At 32.1% G+C, this 23867-nt stretch overlaps 1 protein-coding gene and 1 long non-coding RNA gene across 2 annotated transcripts in view; both read left to right on the forward strand.

Moving 5' to 3' along the window:
* Positions 1-23867, forward strand: part of LOC127872302 (multiple epidermal growth factor-like domains protein 11) — a 153834-nt gene that overhangs the window by 16866 nt on the left and 113101 nt on the right. The window lies entirely within an intron of this gene.
* On the forward strand, positions 10340-12593 carry LOC127879038 (uncharacterized). Its single transcript, XR_008048891.1, has 4 exons — positions 10340-10501; positions 11581-11694; positions 12108-12221; positions 12480-12593. It is a non-coding gene; the product is annotated as an uncharacterized LOC127879038 (long non-coding RNA).

Here is a 23867-nt window from a genome sequence, read left to right on the forward strand (position 1 = left end):
GAATTTGTACCATTTTTGCAACTAAAAATACCATATCTCGTCGAAAACCAATCATGCTTCATTTCATCGCAGGTTTTATTATCAAGATTGCATCTTCCCTTCTAACGTTTTTTTTCCTTTTCATAGAAAAAATATTTTATATGTTAAGGTCTTGTTCTTTCCTTTTCGAAGGAATCTTCATTTACATTACTGAAGTCACTACTGCAAACTGCAAATTTTCAAAATCGCTTGATTACGTTTTTGCATAGTTCATATCGTGTCTTTCAGTTTATAGTTTCTGTCCATGAGATGCCTTGTTTTATATGAATTGTTCAGGAAATATTAATTAAAACTTAAGTATTTTAGAATAACAATAAAATATATTTTTGTGTAATTAATGCGAATCAAAGAGGAGAAGGAAGGTATACATATAATTTAAATTGCAAACTGGTGCTCCATTATTTGTAATAAATGCTTTGTACAAAATGTTCCAATGAAAAAAGTGAGTCCTTAGATTGCAAGAGTCTTTGACAGCCTTCTTCGATAATAATAAAAAATAAATCGATTGCAATTTCAAAAAAGAAGACAACTTATTGGCTAGAAAAGTGGTGAAAAAACTTATTTCAGTAGGTGAAAAGAAATACTTGAACTGAAATGCCCATGATGTGTGGGAGCCGCACGTATCTGAGCAATTAGCTTCATTACTATATCTTATTTTCGTAGTGTATTTCTCAACATGAAATGTCAAAAAATGCCTGGTAGAATAATCCGTGTGTTTACTTTTATGTAAGAGTAATATCGTTTGAATTATCACATAGTCGATAGAATGACAACCCAATTCATGGTTAAAACATTCTTTATTATTGTAATCGTATAGTTCGCATTGTAAAATATCTATGAGCCGAGCACCTCCGTCCAGTCGTGACGGCTAACCAAACTCGACTCTCTCTAATACAAAATCTTGAATTATTTATACAAAACATTTGTCACTATCAACTTTCATTAATTGAGTTGATAAAGAACTCCTTATACACTATTAAGGAAATCAGTCTTTATCAATACCCCATTAATTTCTGAATATTGGTCTTTTTCAACATGTAGGAAATGTACACTTTAAACAAGCAAACGTATTTTAATAGAGTGTACTATGTTATATACCTCCCCTAACAAGATAATTAATTTAAATATGTTATTTCAATTAATTAATATAATTGCTTACTAACAGTATTTCTTGTAAATCAACTTATTTACAAAAACATCAACAGTTTCACTTCACTGCAAACATAATAAACAAACACACTGCAAACATATATATGTACCAAATAGTTCAAAACAAAACACATCATAAGAATAACGAAAAAAAACACATCATTGATACTTTGGTTTCAAAACAGAACCAAATACATTGTAATAAAGTCAATATAAGAAAATGTAAAACATGTATTTTTAAATGTCACAAGTGAACACGGATGACCCCAAACATCTCGTCACCATGACAGTTCATCGATGTCATATTGGAACTTGAGTGTCCACCATCATGTGTCGTCCGTCATCCACCCCGGTGTAATCCGACGAATCATTAACGGTTATATCCATTAATGTAACGTTTGGAAACCTGGTGTAATCCTATATCTTGTTGACTGTTACATGTATATTGTTTTACATGTATACACATTAATGTAACATCTGGAAGTAAATGAACTTCTTTATTGATAAAACATCTTCACCAACTATTATTTTGAGAATAGATAGCTGGACTTAATTTTTAAAATCTATTTGTACATCTTCACCAACTGCTACTTTGAGAATAGACAGATGGACTTTTGTACAATGTAATAAAACAAATAATAATAATCTTCACCTATCTAACATCTTTAGGATGATAAACAGGACTTCACATATCAATAGTCTATTTACAATATCTAAATTCTTGTATACAAACATATACAATTGTTCTTCATTTCCTGAGCCATGATACTTTGGGTGTTGAAGGAGAACGACCTTCTTCAATGACAACATTGTCATCCGCCTCTTGGGGCGACACCACATCATTTTGGTTTCGAACATTTGAAGTCGTTCTTGGCCGTATTTCATTTCTTGTCAACGGAATGGATTCATTACCAGTCAATATGTTAGGAAGCTCTATTAATTGCAATTTGTAAGGTTGCGGGCCTTTCCCTTAATATTTTTAATTTCAGAGAATTATCATTTAAACCATCTGTGAAATTGTCTATCAATTGTCTCTCAGTATCAGCGTTTCCCACGCCATATGCTTCTTTTCCTAAAGACATAATTCTCTCTGCGTATGACTGAATATCTTCATGTCTACCTTGCCTTATTTTCCTAAGGAGCGACAGTGCGAAATGCGGATCTGTCACGTCTGAGAACCTTATTGCTAAATCTTGTTTAAACTGACCCCAAGTATTATCAGGATTATCCTGAATATACCTTTCAATAAAACCAGACACTGCACCCGATGCACTTTGATATGCAATGAATTTCTTTCTATCATCAGTAATATTCATCAACATAGCAAATTTCTCAATGGATTTTATCCATTCCCTATACTGTTGACGGTTTCCATAAAATTTAGGAACCGTATGTGAAATGCCCTGAGTTGTTAAAGCATTGGAAACATTAATTAATTCTCGCCTTAAATTATCAAACACTGTTAAAGGGTCTGTACCTTCTGCCATGGTCTATATTTTCTCTGTTACTCTATTTTATTCATGTTTAATTAATTATTTTATTTTATTATTTTTTTTTGAGCGTGGATTCAAGAAATAACCAAATAGAACTTACCGAATTTTTAATATCCTGCAAACGGCACCAAATTAACTTCTATCACGTAGTCGATAGAATGACAACCCAATTCATGGTTAAAACATTCTTTATTATTGTGATCGTATAGTTCGCATTGTAAAATATCTATGAGCCGAGCACCTCCGTCCAGTCGTGACGGCTAACCAAACTCGACTCTCTCTAATACAAAATCTTGAATTATTTATACAAACATTTGTCACTATCAACTTTCATTAATTGAGTTGATAAAGAACTCCTTATACACTATTAAGGAAATCAGTCTTTATCAATACCCCATTAATTTCTGAATATTGGTCTTTTTCAACATGTAGGAAATGTACACTTTAAACAAGCAAACGTATTTTAATAGAGTGTACTATGTTATAGAATAAATGTGTCGTATAAATAAAGATAGGAGTAAGATTGTGTTTTCATTTTGTTGTCAGTTTAAAAATACGGAAATAACGTTTATGTCTTGGTTTCCAAAATAATGGTGATGATGGATACGATGCAGATAATTTTCGTAAGGATGATAATTCTGCTGGTGATGAAGATGTTGTTGGTAATATGGTGACGATGATAATAGTGATGGTAGCAATGTAGTAGAGGATGCGGTTGTGGTGATGATGATGATAATGATGATTATGATAATGATGATGATGATGATGATGATGATGATGATGATGATGATGATGATGATGATGATGATGATGATGATGATTATGATGATGATGATGATGATGATGATGATGATGATGATGATGATGATGATGATGATGATGATGATGATGATGATGATGATGGTGAAATTGCGAGAAAATACAAATTAATATCGCGATCATGCATCGATGTCGAGATCGCTTTAGTTTTTTGCTTTACAAGGCATGGTAAATTTAATCAAAACAGAACAGAACTTTTAACCGCTCAAAGGCATGGTGAATCATAGACTTAGCTCAACTAAAATCAACATAAATCGCAAAACATTAATAAACATTAACACAAAATATCTACACGTATTTACTTTCGATTCTGTTCTATTTTAAATCTTAACCAAAAAAGAGATGCTAACCATACTTGCCACACATGCATCGTATAAAATTATAATCGTATGTTCATTATCAGATATTTGATAATTTGAATTAAATCGTTTACGACGAGTTTTTTATTTCTGATAAATTTTGGGAAAGGGATGCGGTTCGGCGTACCCTTAGTCCGGTTTAAACATGTTATGGTTAACAATGACCTATGCGGTGTTTACAGTTTTTAATCAATTAATATTTATATTTGGTTGTATGTTATAAAAGTATTACCGGTAGATAAAAACAAGAATTTAACTCATACCACCTAATGGAGTTTCTGGAGTTATATATTTCGCTATACTGTTTAGGGGACGGTAAGTTGAAAAGTGTAAAAGAAAGTGTTTCTAGAAAACAATGCACGTGCCAAGTAAAAATATGCGTTCGTGGTGGACAGGATATAACTACCACGAAGCTTCACAATCGCAAAAGATGACGCAGTTTTATTTGTTTTATTTGTATGCATGATATAAAGCTCGGTATACAAGAAGCATTTCCTTATGATTAAGATACATGTCGCTCTAAAAGGTCAAATCCATAGTATTTATAACAGAAATGTCTAATTTGACATAAGTGTTAATCTTGAAGTGACGTCTGGTGCGTCACCTGGAATAAAGGAATGTCGAAATTCAAGGTCTATGTTACATTTCGAGGACAACTGTTAGTATAAGATTTAAATATTGTTACAAATTCCGATGTAATACTTTATTAAGCTTTATATAAACATTATGTTATGATTTATGGAAATGTTCCACTCTTAGTAACGAATTTGATCACGCTCAGTTGTCAAATATTCGAACGCAACCGTTTTTTGGTTCATCCATACATTTTCATTGCATTTACAGATCTAAAACTTTTTGATACAGTGTTAAGTATTCAGTGTGTATCGTTCAATAACAAGACCCTAAGTCAAGAGCGCATTTTCCCGTACTGAAAGATTTTCAAATAATTTGGTGTAAGTTACATGGTAACGCAGTAAAGAACAAGATTTCTAAAAACAACTTCAATGTTAAATTTTGAAGGACAAACTATAGTTTTTGGTATCAGCCATTCGTTTTCAAAGCATTGACAGTTCTGAAACGTTCAGGAACAATGTCAAGCGCAACACGTCAGAGTGTAACGAGCAATTACATGATCCTAGGTCAAGAGCGCATCTCCCGCAGTGACGGATTTAAAAATAATTTGCTATAAGCTACGACATGGTAACGCATTAAAAATCAGATCTCTTATAGAACCTCAATGCTACATTTCGAATGACAGGCAACAATATAGAGAACAGTAGGTAAATAATTATCGTTTTTTCAAACGATTGCCATCACAAAGTTGGATTGTGTCTAGCGCAGAGTTAACAAGCTAAATCAATGATTATGAATAATTCTCCCCCCCCCGATATTTGATGTTTGGAACCATAACTAAACTTAACTGCAATTATACTAGCCGATTTGTTGCTTGGTAACATATTTATTCACATTTGTAACAGAAAATACAGCAAGTAAGTAAACAACAACTATCAAAATCATAATATAAAAGAATTCGCTCACAAGGAAAGAATTGCGGTCGTATTAATAAATAGGTAAAACAATAAGTGATTACACGTTATCTTCAGTTTAAAGCAATGACGACTTTCTACTTAAGAACGCGTTTTTCAGGGTTTGAACGTACTACTGTATAATTTGATTGTTGTTCACAGTGACAGGATAAAATATTGAAGTGTTTGGCATTTCAAAATATACATGGGCAATACCATCTTCAATGGCATCCTATTTTTACCGCTTCGCAATATGTTATATATTCAGCCTAAAATGTCACGTAATACTGTTCGAATCTTTGCGTTACTGTGTTCAGTTCGGACCTCTCGCTACTGCGCATTGTCGCCCTGTGAATTATAGCACGGGAATAATATGTGAAAGAGCAAAATCGCAGAATCGGGACGCCAGTACCCGAAATCACTGTGCGAGATTGTTAAAACACGATGCAAAATTGATATTTTGATCTTGACTCGTTATCTCCTGTTCTTGCATCGTACTTTCGGCTTCTTACCCATTTATATCGAAAGCTCGAAACATAAATTGCATGGTTAAGAAATTATCTCGCGATTTCGTATCGTATTCGCGCATTGTCACTTCGTCATTTCCAGATATAAAATCGTATTCTCACACTTAAGAATCATAACCTCACAAGCCCGCATCGTGATCCCACTTTCCATATTTTTATAACACGGCAAGAACACGTTAAAACAAGATGTTCCATTGGAAAAGGGTGTTGTACTTTGCTGTGTACCTTTCGGTCGGTCGGTGTGTAGGTCATTTCAACGATATCAAGTGGTAGAGCACATTGTTACTTTGAAAGAAGGGACTAACGCCTATTGATTTTACAGCTAATAGGTGAAAGGTCAAGATCACATTGGGTTGCATCATAAAATGTATGCCTTGACGTTGCCGAACAGTATGTAGAGAACGGATGTTCCTGATACTGATACTTGTTACTATGATCACAACGATGTACAAAAGAATGTTTCTAGAAAACAATACAGATGCAAAGTAAGAATATTTTGTTATGCTGTGTGTTTTTTTAATTTTCCAGAAGTGGACAAGTGTGAATCATCCCCTTGCAAAAACGGTGCGACGTGCAAAAACCACCGGAACGCGTACACGTGCGACTGCCTCCCGGGCTGGACAGGAGATAAATGCCAAAACGGTAACATCACAATCGCAAATGATTACACAGTTTTATATTTATGCATAATACACTGCTCGGCATCCAATACTTATTTTCTGATGCTTGGAAAAAATGTCGCACTTATAGGTCAAACCCACAATGTTGGTTTAACAATTTCTTAACATCACACTCGCAATATTGATTACACAGTTCTAAACTTTTGCATAATACACTGTTCGTTATACAATATTCTTTTTATGATGCTTGGAATAAATGCCGCACTAAAAGGTCCAACCCATAATATATGTTTAAGAATTTCTAAATCTTATGGTATAAGTACAAATCTTTAAGGAACATCTGGTGTTTCACATAGAATAAAGCAAAGTTTTGATTCAAGGTCTATGAAACATTTCGAGGTCAAGTGTAAGTGTAAGATTAATATTCTGTTAAATAATTCGATTTATTCGTTTCTAAAGGTTGCATCAACGATATTACAGCACACGTGTTATTCATTTAGGTAACGGGTAGCAATGTTTACCCGGTCCAAGTTCCAGATCACACTTAAATAACAAACAATTGAACGAAACACGTTTTGTTACATCAGTACATTTTCAATGAATTGACAGATCACACAAGACTCATTTCCTGGCGATCGAGATAAATGTCAACCCATATAATATTGTTTAAGAAATTTTAAATCACCTGGCATAAAAGAAAATCTATAAGGAACTTCTTGGACGACACGTGATATAAATAAATATCTTTATTGAAGCTATATGTACCAATTCGAGGTCAACTGTTGCCATTATATGCTATTTATATGCTTTCACACAATGCGATGTGGTCGTTTTTTAGGTCTGACTTAACAATATGGTAACACAAGTGTTATGCAGTAAAGAAACATGCTGCTAACAATAACCAGGTCCAAGTTCAAGGTCATACGCAAATGTCAAATATTTGAACGGAACCTTTGTAGTTTCATCCTAACATTTTCATGCATTTACAGATCTTAAACGTTTGGAAAAGGTGGTAAGCATAACAAGTCCGTGAGTATCGAGCAATAACAAATCCCTTGGTTAAGAGCGCATCTGTCATCACTCAAAGATTTTTCAAATAAGTTCGTTTAAATTACGGAATGGTGACGCATTAATCAACCAGATATCTAAATCCCATTTTCATGTTACATTTCGATTGTCAAACATAATTAAATTCAACACTATAGAGTTGCTAATTGACCGATACATAATAAATCAAACATAATGCGAACCTTATTCCAATTTAAACAGGATACTGAAATGCAAACAGAGTTAATCATTCTGCGTTTTTGACATTGATAATATATTATAACGACAGTGTATGTCTAATGAAAATACCGATATAATGAATGTTAAAGCAGAAAATTAAATATTCTGATTATATAAAGGAATTCGGAAAAGCTCAGAATATCTGATATACTTTTTATTAAGATGTTGGTAAAATGTAATGAAGGACGTTGTGAAAATGAGCATATGGTGTCCTCCTTGCTATCGTGAGATCTCGAGTTCAATGCTCCCTCATTCTATTAGAATTAAACGGCCACCGGAAAAACTTTGCGAAACAGAAATTTCGCAATTTCAAGTACCCTAATTCTAAGATTTGCTTCTTTGAGATAAATCATGCGATAAAAGTCTTATTTTTGATTAATAATTGATTATTTTTGATTAAAAAATGCGTTTTTTCACTATGAAATTATTCGCAAAATGGTCTTTCCATGGGATTTTTTGCATTTTCCCATGGGATTCGTTTTTGTCCCACGGGATTTTTTCTTTTTTCCATTTCGAAAACAATTAATACGTTTGTTTATGCTTAGTTATCGATTTTAAGCACTGTAAATGCATTTGCGATCATTTTCGTTCAATTTTCTTTGATAGAAAAAAAAATCATTTTTTATGTTAAAAAATTCCCATGGAATTTTTTTCTCATTTTGAGAGGTTAATTCATGAAACTTCCAGAAACACTATATTTCACCAAATGATGAATTATTAACGCGATTTTAATTTGTTTAATCGTGTTTAAAAAACAACAACATGGGATAATATTTTTCCCATGGGATTTTTTTTCCAATTTTTTACAATTTCTTAAGTCGGATAAAAGTTTCTTAATGCGAAAATAATAAAAATCAGGATAATAATAATAACGATAATAATAATAATAATAATAATAATAATAATGCTAATAATAATAATAAATGATAATGATGATAATTATTATTATTATAAGTTTTAATATATAATAATAATAATAAAAATAATAATAATAAAAATAATAATAATAATAATGTTGTTGTTGTTTTTTGCATTGGAGCTAGTTTAAATATACTTAATTGTTTAATTAACCGCATATTGGTACAAACATGTTCTATTTACTGAAAATACCTTACTGAAATTGTTCTGTCCCAAAACTCGTTTAATACATGTATATGCATTTCAATGTAAAACTAAATTGAACGCTATCAGTTTTATGCCCCCGGTAGGGTGGCATATAGCAGTTGAACTGTCCGTCAGTCCGTCCGTCCGTCTGTCCGTCTGTCTGTCTGTCTGTCTGTCTGTCTGTCTGTCTGTCTGTCTGTCTGTCTGTCTGTCTGTCTGTCTGTCTGTCTGTCTGTCTGTCTGTCTGTCTGTCTGTCTGTCTGTCTGTCTGTCTGTCTGTCTGTATGTCCGTCCGTCTGAAAACTTTTACATTGGTCATAACTTTTGCAATATTGAAGATAGAAACTTGAAATTTGGCATGCATGTGTATCTCATAGAGCTGCACATTTTAAGGGGTGCAAGGTCAAGGTCATCCTTCAAGGTCAAAGGTTAAAAAAAATCAAAGGGAAGTAACAAGCTTTAAAGGGAGATAATTTATATTTATCATTAGGCAGGTACAGATCATTTTACAAGGGAAGTAATATTTTTATTATATCCCTTTAAAAAATATTACTTCCCTTGTAAAAATTATCTGTATCTGCCAAATGATAAAAACAATAAATAAATCAAAGCGGCACAGTCAGGGGCATAGTGTTTCTGACAAACACATCTCTTGTTGTTATAAATGTTAGGTCTAAGTTTTTCTGCTTTTGTGCGATAGTTAACTGGAAAGTAGTCAGAAATATATAAATGCATCCACAATGAGCATAATGATTCAATTGATATGGCGCCAAAAAATAACAAAACATGACTTTATATGTCGAACATAACTGAGGTATTTCTAAGAGAAGGATTATAACAAACACATGTATACATGTAAAATATTTCGTTGTTATTGCTAGTCTAATAAAGGATAGTCGAACTTATTTTATGAAAATGTTTAAACGTTAAACTATTGCTTGCCACGAACAATATCGAACCGGAATTGATTCGTGTAAAAGAACAGAAGAAATGTAGCAAATTGTGGATTTGTTTTACCATATACACGGTGCATACCATGCTCTAAATTAATACAAATTTAGTATCACTTTAGTGTTTACAAGTATTCAAAAATTAAGTAATTGCAAGTGCCCATATAGAGAATTGTGTCTTCAATTCAATTCAATTACGTTCCCTTTTATATAGGGCATATCATTGAACACCAAAAATATTGAGGAAACTGTAACCTTGAAACCAGACCTGTATCATTGAGATTCTTGATTGAGGAACCAACAAAAAATCCATTTATCATTTACTATATACCCCACGTCCGAAAGTATGTCGTATTCTGCCGGATTAGCGGTGTGATGTTGCTAGTTCAATTTAACGCTAACAAGGCGACGATATACACATCGATTCATCTGTGTCAATACAGCTTGTTCTGAACTAGTGATTTGACCACGCTGATTATTTGAGACATTAATGTTGGTTGTTTTACTCATTTAGATATCAACGAATGCGCACCTGCCCCATGTAAGAACGGCGCCACGTGCAATAATCTTCAGAACGCGTACTCGTGCACATGCTCACCGGGCTGGCAAGGCAACAACTGTGAACAGGGTATGACTATAAATCACTTGAAAAGCACATACTTCTTTCATTCCCTTTAAATACGTATTCGGTGGCTATATGTAACACTGCTATGTCATACCCAGCCTGTAAAACAGTTGCTTGTTATCATTATTACCCATTGTCAAACAAATCAATCGCGTAACGAATTGTATTCCCGTTTGACAACTTCATAAATTCGTTTAAACATGGTCCTGTCGTTTTTGTAAATAGTGTATAGTCACCACAAATGCATAGACTACGTTTTACTCTCAAAGTCGTCACTTTGTTGCACATGTTCAAAACGAACACTGCGTTAAGACAGTTATTGCTAAATTTATTATTAAAGCGCTTTGTCCAATAAGTTAAATATAATATAAGCGTTATTTCCCAATAAAAGAATATAATATAAACGTTACTTCAGATATTAACGAATGCTCGCCCGCTCCGTGTAAGAACGGCGCCACGTGCAGCAACCTCCCGAATGCGTACTCATGCACGTGTGTACCTGGCTGGAAGGGAAAAAATTGTGAACAGGGTATGTTAATAATACACGTGTCAGTCCGTAACAACGTCACGCATTTGAAAGTGTCTGATCTTCTCCGAACATTAACGTCATCGTTTATTTAACTTGTTTAACTTGTTAAAAGTATAAGCTTTTTACCGGTCATATGTTAAATACGAACATTGAACATTTTTTTATTTTAACTTCATTATTCAAACAGTCTTCGCATTTACTAAATTTATAAACATACACAATATATTTATAATATTAATATACATATGTATCTTAAAGATATCGACGAATGTGCCCCAAACCCTTGTAAGTACGGTGCGACGTGCAACAATCTTAAGAACCAGTATTCGTGCCAGTGTTCACCGGGCTGGAAGGGACAAAACTGTGATCAGGGTAGGTGTAATTACACACATACACATACACACACTATATATATATATATATCTTTAGTAAAGATACTATAATCATTACACTGAACTAGTTTTGTGTCTGTGTTAATACAGCATGTTCTGAACTAATAATTTGACCACGCTGATTATTTGAGACATTAATGTTGGTTGTTTTAATCATTTAGATATCAACGAATGCGAACCTGCCCCATGTGAGAACGGCGCCACGTGCAATAATCTTCAGAACGCGTACTCGTGCACATGCTCACCGGGCTGGCAAGGCAACAACTGTGATCAGGGTATGACTATAAATCACTTGAAAAGCACATACTTCTTTCATTCCCTTATAATACGTATTCGGTGGCTATATGTAACAATGCTTTGTCATACCCAGCCTGTAAAACAGTTGCTTGTTATCATTATTACACATTATCATACAAATCAATCGCGTAACAAATTGTATTCCCATTTGACAACTTCATAAATTCGTTTAAAAATGGTCCTATCGTTTTTGTAAATAGTGTATAGTCACCACAAATGCACAGACTTCGTTTTACTCTCAAAGTCGTCACATTGTTGCACATGTTCAAAACGAACACTTCGTTAAGACAGTTATTGCTAAATTTAATATTAAAGCGCTTTTTCCAATAAGTTAAATATAATATAAGCGTAATTTACCAATAAAATGAATCTAATATAAACGTTACTTCAGATATTAACGAATGCTCGCCCGCTCTGTGTAAGAACGGCGCCACGTGCAGCAACCTCCCGAATGCGTACTCATGCACGTGTGTACCTGGCTGGAAGGGAAAAAACTGTGAACAGGGTATGTTAATAATACACGTGTCAGTCCGTAACAACGTCACGCATTTGAAAGTGTCTGATCTTCTCCGAACATTAACGTCATCGTTTATTTAACTTGTTTAACTTGTTAAAAGTATAAGCTTTTTACCGGTCATATGTTAAATAAGAACATTGAACATTTTTTTATTTTAACATCATTATTCAAACAGTCTTCGCATTTACTAAATTTATAAACATACACAATATATTTATAATATTAATATACATATGTATCTTAAAGATATCGACGAATGTGCCCCAAACCCTTGTAAGTACGGTGCGACGTGCAACAATCTTAAGAACCGGTATTCGTGCCAGTGTTCACCGGGCTGGAAGGGACAAAACTGTGATCAGGGTAGGTGTAATTACACACATACACATACACACACTATATATATATATATATATGTTTAGTAAAAATACTATAATCATTACACTGAACTAGTTTTGTGTCTGTGTCAATACAGCGTGTTCTGAACTAATAATTTAATCACGCTGATTATTTGAGACATTAATGTTGCTGGTTTAAATCATTTTGATATCAACGAATGCGTGCCTGCCCCATGTAAGAACGGCGCCACGTGCAATAATCTTCAGAACGCGTACTCGTGCACATGCTAACCGGGCTGGCAAGGCAACAACTGTGATCAGGGTATGACTATAAATCACTTGAAAAGCACATACTTCTTTCATTCCCTTATAATACGTATTCGGTGGCTATATGTAACAATGCTTTGTCATACCCAGCCTGTAAAACAGTTGCTTTTTATCATTATTACACATTATAGAAGAATTCAACTAGTGCAGCAATACGGCTGTAATAAAAAACAATACATTAATAAGTATTTAATGACGTTTGAGGAATGTATTACATTTTACATGCTGGTTGATATTGGGGGGTAAACATCGATGGACATAAAATGTAATTATTGTCACTATACAGCTGAACTTGTTATTTATATTTGCGTAAGGACAACTTTGTAGTAATTGAATTATAACAAATATTAAAATTCATATGACTACACTGTAATGAATAGTTTTTATTTATAGAGGAGAATTGTCAATTTGAAAATCTATGTTGTTATATGTCGATATGGACCATGGTTGGAGTGCAAACTACTATTACACCTTAACGATTCAGCATATCAGACAGGCCTTCTCTTGCGCACCACAACGTAGAACAGCGAATGACTGAAAGAGTCTGATTACAGTCATAATTATGTCAATGTACTCCGAAGAGTACTAGCCTAGAAAACATTTGTTACCGGACATGATTTTTATGATGTGATAATCAAGCATGGAAAGTTTTGCATTTCCGTCCAAAGCTTAGTTCATCAGCATATTTTGTTCGTTTTTTACTCATATTTTGTAACTTTGTTTACACATGCTCATCTACGGTTTATCATAATCATATATTTTACCAAAAAAATATATTTATATATATATATATGATTATGCAAATTATCTGTTCAACGAGCAAACTATTTATACTCTGACATATTATTCAAGCCATTAAAGGGGCATTTTCACAGATCTTGGCATGTAAGTTTGTCGTTAAATGCTTTATATTGATAAGTTTAAACATTGGATTAAAAAAGTTCCAGAAAAAAACTCAAGAATAAAATTTAAAAATTAAAAACAAAAGTAACATTCAACAGGGCTCGAACCACTGATCCTGAAGTCGTGGAGTAAAAAGTCTCCCACGTAGACCACTCGGCCATCCTTGCTCATACAATGAACGATGTTTTTTATACTTTATATAAGCAATCCTCGTAGTTTCACAAAATATAACAACAACAACAACAGAACTCTCAAAATTATTCAATCGTTTCGCGTTGAAACGCTTTATAATTTTCAGGTTTTAAAATGGTGAAAATATGCATATAATGGCTATTTTAGAGCATTGTAAATGTTCAGTATTACTGTTTCCTCACAAATATCATAATTAAAACGAAAATTTGCGAATCTGAAACTTTTTTTTTAATTTTGTCAATTTCACGGTGAAGATGCATATCGTTGGCCTTTCTGTCAAAATTCTGCCTCTCTGTTCATTCTTGGCTGCCTCTCTGTCAAAAACAAGAAAATGGATGATCGACATTCACAAAACAGGATAGGAAATCTATAATTAAAACCCGTAAACACATTTGTGCATAAAAAGAAGTGGTCCATGAGTTGAAGCATATATCCAGCTACAGGTCACAGTATTCCGCAGGTCCAAACACTTATCACAACCTCTATCGAAGATGGAATGATGACGAGGGTGGTGGAACAATCGTGTATACATTCCAATTTGATGACTTTTTAACATAGCTTTTCCCTAATATGTCAAATATCTAGTGTAATTGATATCATTTTTATGATCAAATCCTTACGTTCGATGTACGCTATATAGTAATTTTCATCAATTTTACTTTAAAAATGCCTACTTTCGCTTTCGTTGTGGCACGGAAAGCCCTTGGATTGGTGGTTTTATATGTTTGTGTAGCAAGATTTGCAAATTCATAAACTGACCGGTTTAACCTTGTCAATACTGCTGTACTTTTTTATGAAATTAATACGGAATTTCTATTGTACTTAACATGTAATAATTGTGTGTTCATTATGGAGTAATGTTATTATGAATGGAGTTTTTATTTAGATATACTCAAGAAATCCATATGGGCAGGATATTGGAAACTTAATAAATTGTAATAGACCACAAATTGGTTTTATATTGTTATTTGTTATGAAACCAATGTTTTATCAACACGCATAATCATATTTCATATGCATCTAATCAATATCAGTAAAGGCTGAGAAACATAAATCATTAATAAACACTGATATATATTTTATTTTTTTTTTATTATGCACAAAAAATGGTTTGTTTATGTAGTTCCTTTAGAGAAAACAGCTTTCCTGAAACACCACTGAATGAAGCAGAATCACTGCATGTCACTGCGGTTGTTATATTTAACTTGATGCATTACAACACCGTCCTTGATTTTCGCTGGTGTTCAAGTGTTTCTTACACAGCTTCGCACCTTAAAATATGTACAAATCTTTGGCGTTTTCAAGTCTGAAAAACAACAGGAGAATAACACATTTCAACTTAAATGCTTTTGCTTTCTTTGTTGTTTTATTTATACAAAAGTTGTGAACACGTAACAAGGCAAAAATATGAATAATGATATTTTAAAAAAGACAATAAACAAATAGGAAGATTATATTACATTTAGCATAATATATGTTTGTTAAAAAAGACAGTAAATAAAACTGCAACATTTTGGTTTATTAAATACTTATGTTCATTTTACAATAAAGTAGCATTTTGTATTCAGTATTCGATGATAAAATATTTGGTTGAATTGATATATTATCAATACTGACTGAAGCATGTTTTCTAAAAACAGGATTTATTCCGTTTTAAATGGATATTAGTAGATCATCCTGCGCGTAAGGATAATGTAGAATGAGTATGGTAAATGTACAAACCTTTCAAAAGTTTGGATGAAAACATCGAACAAAATGCATTGGTCGCCATTTTGAAGACTAGTAAATATATTTACGCTACACCAGTTACTTTCGTACGATCAAACCATCTTATTGACATTCTGATACACGTAAGATGTTATTTTTAAATACACTTATCCATGTACAGTGCGCTTAAAGCAATATATATTTTATAGCAACCGAAATATAAATTAGTATTCATAAACAATTGACTCTATTGATATTTGTTTAAAAATACTTAGCATTTTGGGATTTTTTATACGAAGATCCTAAGATATCAACACCTATTAAATGATTTTGAATGCACGACCTAGTGAAACAAACTTTTTGTATGAACTTATTTTCTTTAACACATTTGTTTTAAGAACAGTATTGCAAAATGTAGACCATTTGTGCAATCATAGTTTTGTAACTAGCAATATGTAATCCAGATGTACTGTTAGTTTATTATCAAATTCTATTTTTGTAGACAATAAGCTTTGTTTTATTTGTTTGCAATATATATTTTAGTAGTTCAGATAATTTATAAAAAAGGAAGTCCGCGAAACGATTTTACTAAGTCTATGTGTGTGTAAGTATGTAAGTATTGGTACACGTGTTAAGTAAGTGGTGAAATAATTAAGAGCATGAACACATCCAAATTGGAATTACTTTCAAGTACACATATGCAAATTCGTGTGTATTTCGAAACGTAAACTTTTTATCCCAAATTAAATTGTGTTCTTTGTTGAATACTAATTTATAATTATTGTATAAAGTATATGTTTTATTGCATATTATCTGAATGGTTCATCGATGTTATCTATTTAGTATGTAATTTGCTTTCAGCGTGCTTAAATGGAAGCATGTATTAAATGCATCCGTATTTTTATAACAATTGAAACATGAATGATTCTCCATCAGCAGTTTACTCAATTCACCATGTGTTTCCAATTAGTTAGTATTTTGGTTTTATGTACGAAAAACATCACATCAAAACTGATGACTGAACGATCTAGTGAAACGTACTCGTTGTATGATATTGTTTTCTTTAACACTTTGTATTGAGTAAGAACATTTTATCGCCATTAACGCAATCTTAGCATTTAACAATGAAAATGTAAAATAATGCAGAAACACTGTTTTTTGTTTTTCCAATTTAAAGTTTGTAGACACATAGCTACATTACTTGGCATTAAATATTTAAAGTGCTTAAGATGTTTGATAAAAAAATCATCATGCGATTTAATTTTGTGGTAAAAAATACTTTTATCAGTATATAAGATGCGTTGCTTGTGTGATTTGAGCGGCTTACCAAATGTGAACGTCAACACATTTAATTAAAAATTATAGTTATGTTTAAATTTGAAGATATGCTTGTATTTCGGATCTTAAGCTCTTTAATCATGAAATCAATTGTGTTATCTTGTTTGTTGTATTATACTTGACCATTCATGTATAAAGAGAGATGTTTAACTGCATAGCATATGAATGGCTCATAGATGTAAATCTGTGTAGATAAGTTTGTAATTTGTTTGCAGCGTTCTTAAATGGAAGCTGGGGAGAATTATTGTATAAAGATACATTTTTGACTGCATAGTATCTAAAAAGTTCATATATGTAAATCTGTGCTATATGTAATTTGCTTGTAGCATGCTTAAATGGAAGCTGGGGCGATGGTTGCAATCGACAATGTGGTCGTTGCCAGGGAAACACAATATGTGATAAGCGGACTGGAGAGTGTCCTGGGACGTGTGAGCCTGGTTATGAGACAACACGTTTCTGTGATACACGTAAGATGTTATTTTTAAATACACTAATCCATGTACATTGCGATAAAAGCATCAGTATTTTATAACAACCAAAATATAAATTATTATTCATAAATAATTGACTCTATTGATATTTGAGTCAATATATATAACTTAGTATTTTGGAATTTTAAATAAGAAGATCTTAAGATATCAACACCCATGTACGATCTAGTGAAACAAACTTATTGTATAAAATAATTGTCGTGAACACCTTTTTTTGAAGAACAGTATTGCATACCATTTACGCAATCATAGTTTTTTAACAAGCAATATGTAATCCAGATGAACTGTTAGTTTTCTGATCAAATTCTTTTTTTTGTAGACAATAAGCTTCTTTAGATTTTTGACAATATATATTTTAGTAGATCAGATGTTTTATAAAAAAAATGGAATTCCGCGAAAAGATTCTACTACATGTAAGTATATTTGTGTTAAATATATAAGTATTGGTACACGTGTTAAGTATGTTGCGAAATAATTAAGAACATGAACACATACAACTTGGAATAACCTTTTGCAGATTCGCATGTATTTTGAAACCTACACTTTTTATCCCAAATTAAATAGTTTTCTTTGTTGAATACTTCATTATTTGTATAAAAAATATATGTATTACTGCATAACATCTGAATGGTTCTAAGATGTCATCATTTTAGTATGTAATTTGCTTGCAGCGTGCTTAAATGGAAGCTGGGGCGAAGGCTGCGATCGCCAATGCAGTCGTTGCCAGGGAAACAGAATATGCGATAAGCGGACTGGAGAGTGTCCTGTAGCGTGTGAGCCTGGTTATCAGACAACACGTTTCTGTGATGCACGTAAGATGTTACATTTAAATACACAAATCCATGTAAATTGCAATAAAAGCATCCGTATTTTATAACAATCAAAACATGAATGATTCTCCAACAGCAGTTTACTTAATTTATTATGTGTTTCCAATTACTTAGTATTTTGGTTAATATGCACGAAAATACTTAGCTATTATCATCAAATCAAAACTGATGAATGCACGATCTAGTGAAACGTACTTGTTGTATGATATTGTTTTCTTTAACACTGTGTATTGAGTAAGAAAATCTTCTCGCAATTTACGCAACTTTAGAGTTACAGGCTTATTATTTTTCTTTCCCTTACCATATGTTATCCCAGGTTAACTACACTAGTAGTGTAATAAAACATAAAACAAATCCCATTATACACAATTTATTTGGAAGTACAAGTTAAATACTAAACACTAAAACACGCACCAACAGACTATATGTTTTAACTGACTGATTTGATAGGATAACTGAATAAATATTAAAATACACTTATAAACCAGGATGGTTTTAACTGATTTTTTTTAAATAATAGGACTGACTAAATACTAGAATCTAAACCAATAAAAAAAAATATGTCTAACTGACTTGTTTCCTTGAACGTTGGTAGGAGCTGCCTTTAGTGTTCGTCTTTGAAAAAGCAAAGTTGCATAAAAAGCACAGGCTTATATACCCTAACACGCAATTACAAAGTTACAATAATAAAATGTTTAATGCATTAGGTTCAACATAAACAAAAAGAGATGTATGGGCCTCCTCCTATTTATGTAACTAAACACCATGAAGTCCAAGAGGAATAAATGGTTAGCAAATTAGAAAAGACAGGTTACAGGATAAAATTAGACTGGAGACTTAATTGTAAAAATAGACTTCTAAATGTAAAATAATCATAACTGCTACATTAGTATGTAACAATGAAATTGTAAAATAATAAAGGTACACTGTTTGTTGTTTTTCCAATTTAAAGTTTCTAGACACATAGCTTCATTGCTTGGTATTAATTATTTCAGTATTGAAGATGTTTTATAAACATTAATCATGCGATTTGATTTTTCGGTTAAAACATACTTTTATCAGTATATAAGATGCGTTGCTAGTGTTATTTGCGTGGCTAACCAAGTGTGAACATCAACACATTTAATTGAAAATTACAGTAATGTTTAAATATGACGACTCGCGTGTATTTCGGATCTTAAGCTCGTTGATCCTGGAGTCAATTGTGTTATCTTGTTTGTTGTATTTTACTTCTTCATTCATGAATAAAGAGACATGTTTCACTGCATAGCATCTGAATGGTTCATAGATGTAAATCTACGTGTATGTAATTTGCTTGCAGCGTTTTTAAATGAAAGCTGGGGAAAATTATTGTATAAAGATACATTTTTGACTGCATAGTATCTGAATGGTTCATATATGTAAATCTGTGTTATATGTAATTTGCCTGTAACGTGCTTAAATGGAAGCTGGGGCGAAGGCTCCAATCGCCAATGCGGACGTTGCCAGATATGTAATCCGCGGACTGGAAAGTGTCCTGGGGCATGTGAGCCTGGTTATCAGACAACACGTTTCTGTGATACACTTAAGATGTTATTTTTAAATACACTAATCAATGTACAGTGCGCATAAAGCATCATTATTTTATAACAACCAAAACACAAATTATTATTCATAAATAATTTTCTCAATTTATATTTGTATAAAATTACTTACTATTTTGGGATTTTTTATACGAAGATCCTAAGATATCAACACCCATTCAATGATTTTGAATGCACGACCTAGTGAAACACACGTATTGTATGAAATTGTTTTCTTTAACATGGTGTTTGAAGAAGAGTATTGCATACCATTTACGCAATCATAGTTTTTTAACAAGCAATATGTAATACAGATGTTCTGTTAGTGTTTTATCAAATTTATTTTTTGTAGACAATACGCTTTTTTGATTTTTGGCAATATATATTTGAGTAGTTAAGATGTTTTATAAAAAAGGAAGTCCGCGAATAGATTATACTACGTATATGTGTGTGTAAGTATGTTAATATTGGTACACGTGTTAAGTATAATGCGAAATAATTTAGAACATGAACACATCCAAATTTGAATTACTTTCACGCAAAAAAATTCAGATTCGCTTGCATTTCGAAACGTAAGCTTTTCATCCCAAAATAAATCGTGTACTTTGTTAAATGATACTTCATAATTATTGTATAAAAATATATTTTTGACTGTATAGCATCTGGTTCATTGATGTAAATCTATGAAGTAAATTATTTGCTTTCAGCGTGCTTAAATGGAAGCTGGGGCGAAGGCTGCAATCGACAATGCGGTCATTGCCAGAAACCCGGAATATGTAATCCGCGGACTGGAGAATGTCCTGGAGCGTGTGAGCCTGGTTATCAAACAACACTTTACTGTGATACACGTAAGATGTTATTTTTAAATACACAAGGCCCTATATAGTTCTATGGCATGTCAAACGTTGCAAAATTCAATGTTTCCATACTTATGTGGTATATTTGATTATATATGTTATATATTTTCATTTTTGTGGGGTATAGTTTCATATTTATGTTGTATAAAGTCATATACAAATGGTAAAAATCCTATATATGTATTGCATAACAAATATATGTTGTATAATTTCATATTTATGTTCGATATTTTAATATATAAGTTCTAAAAGTTCATATCTGTATGAAATATTTTGATATATATTTGGTATAATTCTGATATTTTAGTTGTATAATTTTCAAAATATTTGTGTGTTACAAACTTTCATATGTTCGTGCAATAATTCCATTTGTTGTTGTAAAAATTTCATAAATATGTCCTATAATTTGAATATATATATATATATATATATATATATATATATATATTTGAAGATCTATGTTGTTATATGTCTATATGGACCATGGTTGGAGTGCAAACTACTATATATAGATAGATAGATAGATAGATAGATAGATAGATAGATAGATAGATAGATAGATAGATAGATAGATAGATAGATAGATAGATAGATAGATAGATAGATAGATAGATAGATAGATAGATAGATAGATAGATAGATAGATAGATAGATAGATAGATAGATAGATAGATAGATAGATAGATAGATAGATAGATAGATAGATAGATAGATAGATAGATAGATAGATAGATAGATAGATAGATAGATAGATAGATAGATAGATAGATAGATAGATAGATAGATAGATAGATAGATAGATAGATAGATAGATAGATAGATAGATAGATAGATAGATAGATAGATAGATAGATAGATAGATAGATAGATAGATAGATAGATAGATAGATAGATAGATAGATAGATAGATAGATAGATAGATAGATAGATAGATAGATAGATAGATAGATAGATAGATAGATAGATAGATAGATAGATAGATAGATCGATAGATAGATAGATAGATAGATAGATAGATAGATAGATAGATAGATAGATAGATAGATAGATAGATAGATAGATAGATAGATAGATAGATAGATAGATAGATAGATAGATAGATAGATAGATAGATAGATAGATAGATAGATAGATAGATAGATAGATAGATAGCTAGATAGATAGATAGATAGATAGATAGATAGATAGATAGATAGATAGATAGATAGATAGATAGATAGATAGATAGATAGATAGATAGATAGATAGATAGATAGATAGATAGATAGATAGATAGATAGATAGATAGATAGATAGATAGATAGATAGATAGATAGATAGATATTATCCTTACGAACAGGATTATCTACTTATATCCATTTAACATCTGTATGAATACATTTAACATCTGTATGAATCCTATAGATGCTTTATCGTATATCATAAGTTATTTAGAACTGTTTACGCAAATGCCTGATTGTTTACGATTGACATGCTTAATTGTATGTGCAGTTAAGGTCATATTTAAGTTTTTCTCAGCAGTGTTCGTGAAAAGGTGTACTCAAGTACCATCATAGTTGACCTTGCAGGAACACTAAGCACTAGGATGCGTCTAACAAGAAACTGTAATATATGCATTTTATTCGGAAATATACACCATTTTCATGAGTGGTGAGCACAATAACCCCGTTTTTTGTAACTGGTGTTTATGCAGTCAGAGTAAGCATATTCAAAAAAAGGAAAACAGAATAAAATAAGCATGTTCAGGTTTGCTTTGTTAATTAGTGATGTGTTACTATAATGTGTGGAAAATGTACGGTTGCAAAGAGGGGCATGGGAAAAAATTAAACACACGTGCGAGCGTATTGCTTTCGTGTGCGCACGAATTGCTTTGACATGCTCACGAATAGTGAATACGTGCGCATGTATTCGCTGTTGCGAGGCACGTTATATATTTAACTATATATTTTAATACACAACAAACACAATAAACAATGTTTATGGTTGGTGGAAAAAAGTATATGTTTATTTATTGAAGAACTGAGTGAAGAATTCAACTACTACAGCAATACGGCTGCAATAAAAAACAATACATTAATAAGTATTTAATGATGTTTGAGGAATGTATTACATTTTACATGCTGATTGATATAGTGTGGTAAACAACGATGGACATAAAATGTAATTATTGTCAGTATGCAGCTGAACTTGTTATTTATATTTACGTAAGGACAACTTTGTAGTAATTGAATTATAACAAATATTAAAATTCATATGACTACACTGTAATGAATAGTTTTTATTTATAGAGGAGAATAGTCATTTTGAAGATCTATGTTGTTATATGTCTATATGGACCATGGTTGGAGTGCAAACTACTATTACACCTTAGATTCGAGATTTGATAAACTTACGTAAACCCTGGAATAAAAAAAATGGTATATTTATGATATTTCACTCTGTTAAAATAGATTGTATTACACATTTCGCAGTAATGAATGAGCATTTTAACGTTACGCAATTCTTTCTTTCTTTTGATTTTTATTTCTTATACTTCATTTGGATGTACATGTTCTTAGAGGAAGTACCGTGCACAAGTGCCAAAGCTATTGCCTGTACAATTCAGGAAAAAGAGTGACAGTGCTTGATGTAATTGGCTGATTAGTGCTGTGGAAAGCTGTTCCCTGAGAACAGTATTAACTTAAAGAATGTATTTAATTTAAACGTAGACATGTTGTATGATAGTTGTTGTCCAAATGATATTTTGAGGCGTCTTTATAAAGATGTGAATTCCAAAAGGTTCACATGTTTGTTTCGTTGTTCGGCATTGTTTTCAAATATGGCGTTGACTTAGATTCTTGCGATAATTATGTGACTTCCAATAGAAATACGCAAATATCCACGTGTAGGAAATGCTAACTGTCTTCAACGGTTTACAATATTTTTGGACGATTTTATTGATTTTCTCTTATAACTAATAACTATTTTATGAAGTATGCAAAACCGCAGTGTCAAATTAATATCAATTAACGGACTGGGAAGTAGGAAGTAATAGGTTGTATGAAACCGTCATATCCGCTAATTACTAAATTGTTCATGTGTTATTGTCAGAA

Source organism: Dreissena polymorpha, chromosome 1 (genome assembly GCF_020536995.1).
Source record: "Dreissena polymorpha isolate Duluth1 chromosome 1, UMN_Dpol_1.0, whole genome shotgun sequence".
NCBI lineage: Eukaryota > Metazoa > Mollusca > Bivalvia > Myida > Dreissenidae > Dreissena > Dreissena polymorpha.